The sequence below is a fragment of the Ovis aries genome, chromosome 2 (assembly GCF_016772045.2).
Source record: "Ovis aries strain OAR_USU_Benz2616 breed Rambouillet chromosome 2, ARS-UI_Ramb_v3.0, whole genome shotgun sequence".
NCBI classification, from domain to species: domain Eukaryota; kingdom Metazoa; phylum Chordata; class Mammalia; order Artiodactyla; family Bovidae; genus Ovis; species Ovis aries.
In genome coordinates, this window is record NC_056055.1 from 209,230,465 (window position 1) to 209,242,532 (window position 12,068).

Sequence of the window (12,068 nt, forward strand, 5' to 3'; positions counted from 1 at the left end):
CCAGAGCTTGTGGGTGGTCTCGGTCTTTGAGATCTCAATCATATCAGCCAACAAAATATTTCAAAATGGCATATATTCACTGACATCAATACACATACTTTTTAATAGTTTATGGTGGATGAAATCTCAGTGTAAGGTGGTATCCACATTAAAAATTCTTAAAACTACATTGTTGACAGACCTCACTGAGATGTATTTTAATACTTCAAATTAAGGATTCCATTTTGGCATGACAGGATATGCCAATGAGATTTCCTAGTGCCCTGCTTACTGGGATAAAACTCATGGCAAGACACCAGTGTGACTACATCATTAATTAACCTGAACCACATACCGGAACATTGCTGCTAATAAAACTCCCCTATAAAGAAAACATGTTTTCTCAACTGAGAATCCCGGAATGTGGGCCCCAGCAGAGCCACAGCCTTAATTAAGGAGATGTTCTGATGATGTGTCTATATTTGCAATTGTCATAAAATTTGGTCATATCTGGCTTGCTCTTCAACAAATTGAGATCCTGAACGTGCTTTTTGGAAAAAGAAAATAAAAATGACATCCACACAATCAGGATTTGCAAACAACTATATGAATGAAAGGATTACGTTTGCTGAGGCAGGGATATATTATCTATGTTGTTCTTGAAAACACACTCTGAGCTCTGAACCCACGATTCACTGAATCAGAGATCCATAGAAACCTTCCATTTTCTCTAGAAAACAGGCTAACAGAATCGGGAACAAATCATAAATATAGCAGCCAGGTGAAACTGGGACTTTTCCAGTCCAATCCATATGAAATGGCATATAACTTTTTTATAGAGAACTGTTTTGTGCAAAGCTTCTGAAAATGGTTGTCAACGTTTTCATGTAAACTTAAAGTCCTGCTATGAGTCTAACTAGACAACAAGGATTAAAATTCCCTTCCTATTAATGGGGAAGCCTTTCTGGTAAAGAAAACGGGTTTTCCATACTTCTATAGCCGTACTACCAACAAAACCAGAAATAGAACCAAAGGATTCTTGGGCTTTTCCCTTAGGCTGTTTTTCTGGTCCAACTCTGAACCCTCTATCACGATCTCAAAACACAGAAAGTTCAACAAATCATCTGCAATAAGCTTGAAGGAATAGGATTCCTGACAAAGGCTCAGGATCTTCCCAAATTATAAGCACAATACCCAAATTTCATTCCACAAGCTTTTCAACTATTTGTGTAATTTCTGTGTAATTTCTCCTGTTGAGAAGGAAACAAGAGGTCTTAGTTTTGATGACACCCTTTATTAGGAAATTTGAGTTTTCTCTGGCTGTTCCAAACCTTGGCTGGACTGTTAAAAGTAATTAGATTTTTAGTCATTCCAATCTGTCAACATCAAGTGTCATCAATGAAATAGAAAGAAATAGAATCAGTATCATTAAGATCTGAACTAAGAAAATTTATAATTATGGTTTACTAAGAACCTAATTTTATTTTTTATTGGATTAATGACAAATATATGGAAACTATAAGTGACACATTTTTTAAAAGGGTAGTTGAACCTGCCATTCAACATTTAAAAAAAATTTTTCATAGTTTTAATAAACATAAAAATGCATATTTGACCAAACCAGATTCAACATCCCTCTCAACCAGTGCCCTTCAGAACACTCAATCTTAAGCTATTTTCAACACCAGTACTATCAATCACTCATTTCTTTTGTTTAAGATTCAAATAAAAAAAATGCAGCTTGAAAAAGGACATAGAAGGAACAGAAGCAGCAAGAAGAGGAGGAAAAACAGCAGCATGCAAAACAGATGAACAGCAAGCATCTCACTCCTGTGTAAAAACCCTGGATGCCAAAACCTCTTCTCAGGTGACCCACCTCTAACCAAGGAGATCCATCAAACTTTGGGCAGCAAATCAACTCAAGGGTAAAACAGACACTTGGCCCTGCTCCCCGCATGGAAACTAAACCTTAATTTTAAAGTGGTTTTGTCTATAATCATTTGGTAGTCAGCTAAGAAGAAAGATGGCTAGAACATTATTGTGATTCAGAAAGGTGTGACTGTGGAAGACCATCTTTATTTAAAAATCAAGGAATTAAGCATCTTATTGGGATGGGGTACCTAATCAATCTTGGATATCAAAACCTTTCCACTTTGGGACTTTTTACAGATATCAAAGGCAATGTGGGGTCACAGAGAGAACACAGACCGACATCAGGAGGACTTTAACCAGCTCCTCCCGTGTAATTAGCTTTGTGTCCTTCTTCAAGTCACATCCTGTTTGGTCCTTGCTTTCTCATGACCAAATCTTGCTTGTCTAAAGGAAGCAAAGCATGTGGAAGATGAAATTTTACTATTCTGATCCCTCCGCTTACAGGAGTCTTCAGGTATCTCCATTTCAGATTGTAGACTGCAGTTTCTGCCCAAACTCCCAGGTGAGATCCCAGGAAACAAGGGCACACAGCTGTCCTTGAGGTACTGGGGTAGACAGGTGTTGTTTTTAAGGATCCCCAGGTGACTCAGTGGTAAAGAATCTGCCTGTCAATGCAGGAGCCGTAGGAGAACCACGTTTGATCCCTGGGTCAGGAAGATTCCCTAGAGGAGGAAAATGGCTACCTACTTCAGTATTTTTGCCTGGGAACGACCCAGATAATCATGATGGTGTGATCACTAACCTAGAGCCAGACATCTTGGAATGTGAAGTCAAGTGGACCTTAGAAAGCATCACTACGAACAAAGCTAGTGGAGGTGATGGAATTCCAATGGACCTGTTTCAAATCCTGAAAGATGATGCTGTGAAAGTGCTGCACTCAATATGCCAGCAAATTTGGAAAACTCAGCAGTGGCCACAGGACTGGAAAAGGTCAGTTTTCATTCCAATCCCGAAGAAAGGCAATGCCAAAGAATGCTCAAACTACCACACAATTGCACTCATCTTACATGCTAGTAAAGTAATGCTCAAAATTCTCCAAGCCAGGCTTCAGCAATACGTGAACCGTGAACTCCCTGATGTTCAAGCTGGTTTTAGAAAAGGCAGAGGAACCAGAGATCAAATTGCCAACATCCGCTGGATCATCGAAAAAGGAAGAGAGTTCCAGAAAAACATCTATTTTTGCTTTATTGACTATGCCAAAGCCTTTGACTGTGTGGATCACAATAAACTGGAAAATTCTGAAAGAGATGGGAATAACAGACCACCTAACCTGCCTCTTGAGAAATCTGTATGCAGGTCAGGAAGCAACAGTTAGAACTGGACATGGAACAACAGACTGGTTCCAAATAGGAAAAGGAGTACGTCAAGGCTGTATATTGTCACCCTGCTTATTTAACTTCTATGCAGAGTACATCATGAGAAACGCTGGACTGGAAGAAACACAAGCTGGAATCAAGATTGCCGGGAGAAATATCAATAACCTCAGATATACAGGTGACATCACCCTTATGGCAGAAAGTGAAGAGGAGCTAAAGAGCCTCTTGATTAAAGTGAAAGAGGACAGCGAAAAAGCTGGCTTAAAGGTCAACATTCAGAAAACGAAGATCATGGCATCTGGTCCCATCACTTCATGGGAAATAGATGGGGAAACAGTAGAAACAGTGTCAGACTTTATTTTGGGGGGCTCCAAAATCACTGCAGATGGTGAGTGCAGCCATGAAATTAAAAGATGCTTACTCCTTGGAAGAAAAGTTATGACCAATCTAGATAGTATAGGCAAAAGCAGAGACATTTCTTTGCCAACTAAAGTCCATCTAGTCAAGGCTATGGTTTTTCCTGTGGTCATGTATGAATGTGAGAGTTGGACTGTGAAGAAGGCTGAGCACCGAACAATTGATGCATTTGAACTGTGGTGTTGGAGAAGACTCTTGAGAGTCCCTTGGACTGCAAGGAGATCCAACCAGTCCATTCTGAAAGAGATTAGCCCTGGGATTTCTTTGGAAGGAATGATGCTAAAGCTGAAGCTCCAGTACTTTGGCCACCTCCTGCGAAGGGTTGACTCATTGGAAAAGACTCTGATGCTGGGAGGGATTGGAGGCAGGAGGAGAAGGGGACGACTGAGGATGAGATGGCTGGATGGCATCACTGACTCGATGGACATGAGTCTGAGTGAACTCCAGGAGTTGGTGATGGACGGGGAGGCCTGGCGTGCTGCAATTCATGGGGTCGCAAAGAGTCGGACATGACTGAGCGACTGAACTGAATCCCATGGACAGAGGAGCCTGATGGGCTACAGTCCATACAATCATGGAGAGTCGGAAATGACTGAACAACTGAGTGTGCACGTGCACACGCACGCGCGCACACACACCCACACACTTCAAGTAGGTATCAATGCCCTTCCTGATAAATCTAGGTCAGGATTTACACACTCAAACACCTACAGGGGCCAGGATTTAGTGGGAAGAATGTGACCACAGAGATAGGTGGGAACTGCAGTAAACCTTCCACCCAGTTTTCCTATGAAATTGCTTACTTGAGGAGAGACCCATCTGGAGGAAATCACAAATGAGCAGCACTTTCATTCACCTTCTGCTCAGCTACCCTTGCCCAGCACCACACGGCTGGAATCCCTGCTCTCGAGAAGAATCTTGACGCAAGAAAGGGAAATGTGCAGAGATGTCACCAAGAAATGTCAAGCAGGCCAAGGCAAGTGCGGACAAATCTACAGGAGCCTGTAGGCCAGGCACCAGGTTTTAAACCTCCCTCGGGCTAAGCACGATGCTCGGTATCATCAGCAGTTGCTCAGTAAATTCTTCTTAAACGAATTTTTTTTTTAAAGAAATCTTGATTAGGAGCCACTATTACTTATCATTCTGTGTTCTTTGCAGAAGTGACCAGATCAAACTGGTAGCTTTGTCAAGCAGGATAACAGCCAGGGAGAAAGAACTTTGCTGGGATATGCAGGTTACATCCATTTGAACTCGGTTGGCCTTTTAGGGGCAGGTACTGTGTCTTGTCCTTCTTTTAAATTAATTGAATTATTATTTACTCAGTCTCTACTTTACATCAGACACTTTGCTAGAGATTTTGGGGAGTCCTAGGGCTCAATATTTGCCTACAAGATGCCCACAGGATAGCAGGGACAGAGGGACAGAAATATGTTCAACTCTAAGAGAGTATTTGTATGACTGATAATTAGGACTAACCACGTATGATGGCACTGCAGCAAAAGAACCAACTCACTTTCCTAGAGAGGTTGGTAAAGGCCACATGAAAAAGTCACATTTGCGCTGGACCTTGAAAAATAAGCAGGCTTCTGTTAAGTGGAGAAAGGGGATAATGACATCCTAGAAAGAGCACACGGACACATGAAAGCCCCACTGTGCACCTGGAAAGGATGAGCAGACTAGTGATTCTGATACACAGGGGTAGCTATAAAGGGGCAGCAACAGCATCCCCAGGGCCTAGAAAATGCAGCTTCCGGCTGAAAATGATGCTGTTTGTTTACTCTGGGCTCAATTTTACCAGTATAATTTACTAAACAGCAATGGCTATTTCTCTAGCACATCTGGGATAATTCAGGGAAAGATGAAGAGCTCAAAAAACACTAGTGAGGCCCAATGGTCATATTAATGCTACCAAGTAATACTTCTGAACCAAATGTTTTACAAAGTTATCTGAGGCTTCTTCCATTTCAGATTTATACTCCTAGTTTAAGACACACCTATAATAAGCCTTCAAATGAGAATGAAAGAAGAGATAAATATTATTAAAAAGAAAGCTTAAAAAATGCTAGTATATCAAGCACAAAATGAAATTCAGCCCTGAGTTTCCTGGCAGTCAAGGCAAAATGATCAACAATAAGTTAAGAACTTATCATCATCAAGAAAAAGAAACATCAGTTCCTCAGATATCAGTTGATCTGTGTATGCCAGGTTTAAAGCAAGAGCTGGAAGATGACAAAATATGGAATAAAACAAAAAGAACAAGAGGAAAAAAGGAGATGATTAAAAAATATATCTCCCTATTTTTTTAAGGAAAAAAAAAAAAAGGAATTTCCTCACTAAAACCATCAAATGTTTTGTTGGTGAGGGGACCGAAGGTTCAGCGCCTGGATGTGTTTTTCTCCTTTGTAGCCCCTTTCTGTTGATGTTTTTCTGGCTTTCTAAGCAAAGAGGAAACCTCACCCATTCCTGTAGACATGCATTTATGACCACATTCTCCTGGCCAATAACACTAAGCGGCTCCTTTTGGCACCTCTCAAGGGTGGAGCGTCAAGCAATTGGACCTGGTTATGAAGTTGCTGTTGCTACTGCTCAGGTTGAACGCTGGCAAGTTCAGGGAGGACTCCAGGGCAGAGCTAACTCATTAAGGACAAAATGTGCAGGCACATTTGACCTTTGGAAATCCAGCCCTGGTTAGAAGCTTCCAGATTCAAAACAACAGCTCCAGGCTGGAAAGAGAGTTGGAGGAAGCGTACTATGAGCACTGGACCCATCCCCGCCCCCACATTCCCCTGTGACTGAGAGGCTCACAAAATCAATAGAGCAGCATTATTAACTCGGCAATATCATAAGAGAAGGCTCTGCTCTCTGCCTTAGTGGAGAGTGAAGACAGCAGAAAGGCAGGCTGGCTCCAAGGGAAAGGATGCTTCATTAAAGTCTGAACTCTCGGGAGGCAAATTCATCTAAGCTCTACAGATGAACCCAGTATTGATACAGCACCTCCTCCACTCCCATAAAAATTGTGCCCTTGGTCAAGGAGAAGTCACAGAGGGAGACAAGTTAGGTCTGAATGACAAAGAGTTATTGTTTGGTTTAGACTTCCAAAAAGTCACGCCAGGGGGCTAACCCAAGGCAAAAGTTTCAAAAACGTCATAGAAATGTTCAGTCACAAGCTTTATAGCATCCCACTGTTGCTAATTTTTCACCTTGTTTTCCTGGGTCACTGACAAGTACCAAAATGAACATTTTCAAATGTCAGCAGAAGAGAACAGAGTCTCTGTTATACCTGCAGGGAAATGAAACCACCAGCCCTATCCTTGTGTCCCTTCTGATTTGCTTAGGACTCCCAACCAGCTGGGTCACAGCTTCCCTCGAAGAGGTCACATGACCCAATTCAACTGCCTCTATCACCAAGTCAGTTTCACCAACACATTTCATGCATGCCTGAGGAACAGGGTTCATTTCACCGTTCCTTCATGTGAGGCTGTACCTTGGTCTCTACAGTATCCTGCCACCATCTCTCAGGAATGCCTGTAACTGTCACTACAAGGCTGAAAGGTGGCTTAGACGGTAAAGAATCTGCCTGCAGCGTGGGACACCTGGGTTCAATCCCTGGGCTGGGCAGATCCCCTGGAGGAGGGCACGGCAACCCACTCCAGTATTCTTGCCTGGAGAATCCCATGGACAGAGGAGCCTGGCAGGCTACAGTCCATGGGGTCGCAGAGTCAGACATGACTGAGCGACTAAGCACACAGCACAAAGATAAGCGAAGTAAGTTTTCAGATGCATCTTTATCCCCAAAGCCTTCCTCCCAACATGCAGATTAAGCGGAAGTCTTCTCTGTAAAGTCATTGTTGTCTTCAGCGCCTCTGATTCTGGCATTTGATTCTAGATAGAAGGTTAAATATCCCTTGTTGCAAACCATACTTACATCAATTCAATCCATTTGCTATTAAAGAAGCATCACTCTTTCCAGAAAGGTTTTTTTTCCTTTAGCTGGAATCAAACAAATACGACCTGATATATTTAATCAGTATTATTCACATCACTCAACAGGACACAATGGCAACTCACCAATCAGTCCTGAGGCAGAACTTAAGGAACAGAATGCTTATCACATCTATATTTTTTAAAACTGCCACCACTGATGACTATAAATTACCTCCTGCTTTTACGTATACAGATTTTATAAGGAAGTGCTGCATCGTAACGTACCATTAAGGCTTTAACTGACATGCTTAGTCAGAATCTCCTGCCTGCCATGATTTGCTGTGACATGAAAAGACCATTAGCTTTTCCTTTTCTTTACTTCCCTCACTTTTTCCTATGAAAGGAATAAAATAAATCTATTGGAAAAGATGAAGTTAAAAAAAAAAAACCTTCAAACAATAATACACTTACTCAAACACTGACAATACATATAGTATATGGAGTGTGACAGCCTTTTCGTTTAGCAAGAAATTTACACACTCAAGAGGAGACTCATGATAAATGAAATATATGCAATAAATGAAACAAAGGTCATAAGTATACTAAACCCAAAATATTTGTTCCATTTTAGATTTCTTTTTCGAGTGTCAACTACATACTTCCAGGAAAAAGTTTTGAGAAGAACATTTTGGGGAGTATATAACAAAGCTATGAGATGAGCAAGAAAATTCCTTAACTATTTCAGATGTGACTGGGAAAGTCACGGAAGAAATATTCTCTCCTGACACCTTGTTCTTTTCCTTATATGCCCATCACAATGCATCCGTCCATATCTATTTATCTTGTGGGTCCACCTCTAGACTCTAGCAAGGACAGTATTCATGTTTGGGTCATTAATACATTCTCAGCACCGAGTACAATGCTTGGCATATCAAAAGCCTTCAAGAAAAGAAGAGAGGAAGGAAGAGAAAGAGAGAGGGATGAATTAAATTAATCAATTAAAGAAAAGGAACCAAGAGAGTGATGTCACCAGGATAGCAACATAGGTGGTTCCCGGCTTCACAAGAAGCGCCACTATCAACTATTCATGAGATAATAGTTGTTATCTGAGAAATCAGATAGAAACTGAGTAAATCACAAAGAAAGAGAACCAAACAAAAGTCACAGAAGAAAAATGAAGCATAACTACAAAACTGAGCATTCCCTACTTCCTTCTCAAGCATCCCAATGGTTAATTACGGAGGAGTATGTTCCGACTCCTTCATCCCTTGTTAGTGGATGACAGACTCTGATCGGCAAGAGCCAGCTGACTTCAGGGACTAGGAGTGAGTTCTATTTTGATGCGAAGCGGCCAGGAAGAGGCAAGTGTACAGGTGGACAGGTAAGGGACAAAGCAGTCCCCACACCAGCATTTTTGGAGACACAGGATTCTTCTGTTCCCCTCTCTACCTCCACCACTCTTCCTTGAGGCTACCTGCCTGCAGTCCTCAAATTCTTTCCATTTTTACCTGCAGGGTGAGGTTAGGGGAATTCAGGACAGACTAGAACTGAACACACCCTGGGTCACTCCCCTTCCCTAGCTGTTCCCAGCCCCTTTCTGGCCAGTGTTCCTCAAGGAGCAGGGCCTAGGACCAAGGTCCCTTGAGCCCCTTCCCCTGAGTCAGACCAAGATAAAACCATCATTGCTGCTTCCAGTCTTCCTTCTATGCTGGGGCCTGCCCCCGCGCTGTACTAGACTCCTCCCTTCCTCCCCTGGAATTCCTCAGAGGCACAGGGCTCCCTCTTTCAGGTAAGTATCTCCCAGGATGTCCTGCAAGTAAAGCTTCCAAATTTCTTTTTACCACCTTCCCTCACTCCTGCCCAAGAAAGGTATTGTAAGAGAAAAGATGAAAAAGAAAAAAGAAAAAAACACTATAGCCCGTGCTCCTCTCTTCTCATCCTAACCCCTTCCTGGAAACCCCCTGCTGTGAGGGAAGCCCTGAGGGGTCAGGTAGGCGGTGAGGTGCAGGCGACCTGCTCAGCTGGATGCACATTTCCTTCCCCTGGATAAGCAGCCTACAGCCATGGGGTGAGGGTGGGGAGAGGATTCCACAGTAGCTACTGGGACGCCAGGATGAGATGGCACTTCCCAACTGGGTCTCAATCCAGTTTTACCCACTTGAAACCTGATATTTAACCTCTAATCTGTCTGGTTCCCGTATCTATTTTCTCAAATGGGTTGGGGAAGGGAGAAGTGGAGTTAATTTATTGGCCCCACTAAAAGAAGAGCAATCACGGTATAATTATAGACAATTGTCAGCAGTCCAAATTATTGATCCTCTCAAGAGGCTGAGTATTCTTTTAAATGAACATAAGACTGAAAGAAAAAAAATAACACAAAGAAAATGCAAGTGGCCCATCACTTCATCACAGGATTGCTCTTAAAAAAATTGAAGGTAATGAACACACGTGAAGGTCAAAAACATTTAAACAGAACAGAAAAGGTTTAAAAAATAAAATCTCCCTTTCTAATTCCGAGCACCCTCTCCTCCTTCCCCCTCAAACTGTCAATAAGTATATCCTTTTATTTGAATGTATATATAGAGAGACAATTCTATTTCTTCTTTTTTCTCATTTACACAAAAGCTCATTGGCTTTTTAACAGCCAAGAGGCCCCAGCTACAAACAAGCTGGGGAAGTATGACCTGGATTCCTTCTCAGTTGCCCCTGCCTTCTGCCTACAGCCCCTTCTGCCCCATAACATCATCCCTGTATTCCAAGGTATCCCCACTTACCACACCCACCCCACTCCCTCAGAGCAAGTCCCTCAAAAAGAACTAAGTCATCTGATGGCTATGGAGTAAGATGCCCTCACTGTGGGGAACACAGGACTCTATTATTTCTGTAACTTACTGTGAGTCTATAATTATTTCAAAATAAAAAGCATTTTTAAAATGAAATAAGTTAGTACTCAACAGGGAAAACCACAGTGGAAGAACCTGAAAGTAAGAGGACAATAAATAACAGATGATGACAAATTTCTCTGATAATACAATGTGCCAACTTCAGCCCCAGCCTCTGTTGCTTCTTTCCACCGTGTTTGTTCACTGGCCAGGGTTGTAGCATCAGCCAGTTCTTGCAATGTCTTAGGACAGGTTTGATTTTCTTTAAAGAACAAAACATTATTTTCCAATAAAACTGTTGCAAACTTGAAAATGTTACCACTAGATCTGAAGCAAGTTTTGTTTTGTTTTGTTTTTTTCTTAATAGCTGATTAAGTTTCTATCCTCTTTTTAAAAAAAAATCAAAACTAAACTTTAAAAGTACACAAATATTTAAGTTTGCAGAGAAAGGTATGGCTCTCCAGATGGGGAGTCCATCCAATTCATGATCTCAAGCATTTTATGGCCACACTTCCCTGAAAATCACATTGATGGCAAAAATCCAGCTGCATGCTCAAGTGTTTTGTCACATTCCTGACCCCAGAATCAAATTTCTCATGTGGGAGGTTGAGCCAAAGGTATGTCCTGACAGATCCCTACAGAAGCAGATTTCTGTCCCTCTCCATTTCCACTTCCGCTTAAAAGTCCGAAGAAGGGCAAACTGGAAGCTGTGAGTTTTAAGAAGCCCCTTAACGGAGAAGGCAATGGCACCCCACTCCAGTACTCTTGGCTGGAAAATCCCGTGGACAGAGGCTGCAGTCCATGGGGTCACGAAGAGTTGGGACACAACTGAGCGACTTCACTTTCACTTTTCACTTTCATGCACTGGAAAAGGAAATGGCAGCCCACTCCAGTGCTCTTGCCTGGAGAATCCCAGGGACGGCAGGCCCTGGTAGGCTGCCGTCTATGGGGTCGCACAGAGTCGGACACGACTAAAGCAACTTAGCAGCAGCAGCAGTAGCAGTAACTCTATCAAGGCTGAGAGGAGGGCCATGTCTGCCATCCAACCATGATGAGAGAGAGTAACAGAGGCCTGTGCTAAGCCACCACATGGGCTGCTCCTGCAAACCTTCGCTTTGAATGGATGTCTTTGAATAAGGACAGAGCTACTCAAACCCCTAAAACAGGGATGGGCTAAAACCCTAGTGGCCCTCTCTCAGACAGGGATCCAGATACTCCCTCATTTCCACCAGTGCTCAGGATGAGGCAGTATGAGAGAGGGCCTTTGGACCTCACAGTCTGAGTTCCCCAATTCTTGTCAAAATGGCACTCTCTTCGCAGCATGGAGATCTGAGCATCCTGAGTTGAAGAGTTCATGGAGCTTGACCAACGCAGCCAGTGTGGTCCTCATGTCAGACAGATCAACCTCCCTTCTTATCTACAGTTATCTCCGACCTGGGCTGTCCAGGGTGGGATGAAAGTCCATGTCCCTGAGACCATGAATGCTGCCCTGTCACTCCACCACTGTGCAGCATAAGCTAGGCTTTTCTGGAAGTCAGCTGAAAGGTCCTGGCAAGTCCAGGACTTCCTAACCAGGCCAAGTTCCCATCTTATCATTGAACCACATGTGACAGACATT

The 12,068-nt window shown here is 42.7% G+C and overlaps 1 protein-coding gene across 4 annotated transcripts in view; it reads right to left on the bottom strand.

The window, feature by feature from the left end:
• Positions 1-12,068, bottom strand: part of KLF7 (KLF transcription factor 7) — a 103,236-nt gene that overhangs the window by 74,324 nt on the left and 16,844 nt on the right. The gene's annotated exons all lie outside the window — the stretch shown is intronic.